We start from the raw sequence: 3,240 nt of genomic DNA, 5'->3' as shown, positions 1-3,240 counted from the left end.
TCTAATGGTGGCAATGGTTATTAAAAATATATAAAATGTAAACTTGAAGGATATATACCCACCATGGAGAAAAGGCATTGGGAGTCAAACTGTGAGAGGTTGTCAAAGGGGACTTGACTGTAAGTGTGCTACATCTTTTTTTTTTTTTTTTTTTTTTTTTTTTACAGTTGGCAGAACTAGCTGAGGTTTTATTTTGGACCAAAAAATAAAAATAAAAATAAGCAATTGAATTATTTTGTAGCTGGAGGCATGAGTAAGCGGGGTCCCCAGGCAGTAAACTCCTCCGCGGGTGGGCTGAGGGCTAGGGCTGAGCCTCAGGTGGGTCTCCTGTTCCCTGTGCTCCCCTGCACAGTGGCCTCCCTCCCAGGCTCTGGGGCAGCGCAGAAAGGGTAGGCTGAGAGGGGCTGCCGCAGCTGTCACTTGGACAGAACGTCAGAGGACTCGGACACCAGCTTCCCATCGCGGGTCTCGATCTACTTCACAACCACGGCTGAAGGAGCTAGAGCCCGCTCCAGGGCCAAAGCTGGAGCCCAGGCAGTAGCTGAGGCCGGGGATTGTGAAGCCCCCATAGGCCGAGCTCAGACCACCTGCAAAGCTGCTGGTGGTCTTCCTATGAATATTCATGTTCTGCATCCCAGACTCTAGCCGGCTCTCCTCGCCCTCCAGCAGCTTTCTGCAGGTGGCGATCTCGATGTCCAGGGCCAGCTTGACGTTCATCAGCTCCTGGTACTCACGCAGCTGCCATGCCGTATCTTGCTTGGCTCGCTGCAGGGCGGCCTCCAGCTCGGACAGCTTGGCGTTGGCATCCTTGATGGCCAGCTCTCCACGCTGCTCAGCATCTGCCATTGCATCCTCCAGGGAAGCCCTCTGGCCTTTGATGCCCTCAATCTCAGCCTGGAGCCCGCTGATGTTCCGGTTCATCTCAGAGATCTCAGTCTCTGTGCGCCGCAGGTCATCCCCCTGCTTCCCAGCCAACATTGCAGGTCCTCATATTTGATCTGATACATGCTCTCAGCCTCAGCTCCGCTGCAGTTGGCGAGCTCCTTGTACTGTGCCTTGACCTCAGCGATGATGCTGTCCATGTCCAGGGAGCGGCTGTTGTCCATGGGCAGCACTACAGATGTGTCCGAGATCTGGGACTGCAGCTCCTGGATCTCCTCTTTATACAGCTGCCCTAGGAAGTTGATCTCCTCAGTCGGTGAGACTCCAGATCTATCTTGTTAATGTTAGCTTCATCCACATCCTTCCTGATGAGGACAAATTCACTTTCCATCTCTGTACGCTTATTGATCTCATCTTCATATTTGTTCTTAAAGTCCTCCACCAGCCCTTGCATGTTGCCAAGCTCCCCCTCCAACTTCAGCTTCTCCTGGCCTAAAGTCTCCAGCTGCACCTAAGGTTGTTGAAGTAGCCCTGGAACATGTTGGGCATGTTGCTCCCAGCGGTCTTCTGCTGCAGCAGGAGGCTCCACTTGGTCTCCAACATCTTGTTCTGCTACTCCAGGAACCCTACCTTGTCTATGAAAGAGGCAAACCTGTTATTGAGGGTCTTGATCTGCTCCTTCTCCTGGGTGCTCACCACCTGGATGTTGGGGTCCACCTCCAGGACAAGGGGGCTCAGCAGGCTCTGGTTGACTGCGACTGTGGTGATGCCTCTCATGACGCTGGCCCCACCATAGCTGCTGCCCCAGCCATCGCGAAAGCTGCTACTGTCCACTCCGGAGAAGCTCAAGGAGCTGATGCGGGGCACTGGGCCCACTCATGTAGGACCGGCTGCTGAAGGCCCGAGGGTCAGAGGTGGACATCTTGTAGGACTTCTGGGTCACCCTGATGGACATGGTGGAGGCAGGAGTGGAGGCAGGTGGGCCAAACCAGACAGCGATCCCAGAAGGAGCAGAAAAGCTGCTTCTTGGTAAGTGTGGTATATCTTTTAGAAAGAAGGAAAAGATTCTAGGAAATACAACTAAATGGTTAAACTTGTTAATTCAGGGTGTTGAGACTATGTGCTTGTGTGTATCTTTAAAATTTTTTTCTAAAAGGTGCACATCTGTAGATTGTGCTAGTTGAACCTCATCTTCCAATTTATCGGTTGATAAACGTCAGCAATTTTCTTAATTTCTTCTAGCTTGAGTTTTCTCATCTTTAAAATGGGGATAACAATAGTGCCCACCCAAGTAGGGTTGTTGTGAGGATTAAATTTTATATATAATGTTGTATTGTTCCATATTACATATATAAAGCGCTAAAGCATTTAGTTTGGCACAGGGTACATGCCTAATACATATGAGGGATTCTCTGCTGGGACCTCCTTTGTGGCCCAAGTTCATTGTCAGTTTTGGTATATTGTGTGCCTGAATAAAATGCTTTATCTATAAGTGTTGGGTGCAATTCTATATATGTATATTAGATCAAGCTTGTTAATAGTGTGCAAATCATCCACATGCTTTTAAATTTTTCTTTGATTTTTCAACGGAAAACTGCTATGATCACCTACAATAATTGTGGATTTGTCAACTTATTTGTATAATACTGTTAATTTTATATATTTACATATATTATATATTTGAGGCTATATTAACAGGTGTTTAAAAACTTAGAATGTTATATTTTCCCTGGTTATTTTTTGAATTATTAAATGTCTACCCTTTCTTATATCACAGTGGTTTTTTTTTTTTAATTTCTTTGAGGAACTTATTTTATTAGGGCTTCTCTAGGGTTTTTTTGGTAGGTATTTGCATAATATATATTTTTCATTCTTTTACTTTCAAATTTTCCAAGGTTTTGGTTTTAGTGTCTTTTAAGTCTTATAAAACACATGACTGAATATTTTTTTTCCAGTTTAATCATTTCTGTGTTTCAATAGGTAAGTTTTAATAGGTTTAATTACAGTTTGTGCTTCCTGATAAATTCTAGTAATTTCTATAAACTTTCTTTTTTTGTTGTTTTTTGAGATGGGATCTCTCTCTGTCATTGAGTCTGGAGAGCAGTGGTGCAATCTTGGCTCACTGAAATCTCCACCTCCTGGGTTCAAGCAATTCGCCTGCCTCAGCCTACTGAGTAGCTGAGATTACAGGCACCTGCCACCACACCCAGCTAATTTTTGAATTTTTAGCAGAGACAAGGCTGGCCAGGCTGGTCTGGAACTCCTGACCTCAAGTGATCTGCCCACCTTGGCCTCCCAGAATTCTGGAATTACAGGAATGAGCCACCATGCCCAGCCAGCAAATATTTTTAACTTTTA

The 3,240-nt window shown here is 45.7% G+C and overlaps 1 pseudogene; it reads right to left on the bottom strand.

Annotated features, from left to right (window-relative positions):
• Window positions 1-416: 416 nt before the first annotated feature.
• On the bottom strand, window positions 417-3,005 carry LOC108587632 (annotated as a pseudogene).
• Between the last annotated feature and the right edge of the window lie 235 nt (window positions 3,006-3,240).

The sequence above is a fragment of the Papio anubis genome, chromosome 11 (genome assembly GCF_008728515.1).
Source record: "Papio anubis isolate 15944 chromosome 11, Panubis1.0, whole genome shotgun sequence".
NCBI lineage: Eukaryota > Metazoa > Chordata > Mammalia > Primates > Cercopithecidae > Papio > Papio anubis.
The sequence above is the reverse complement of the archived record's forward strand: the minus strand, read 5'-3'. Positions and strand labels throughout refer to the sequence as shown.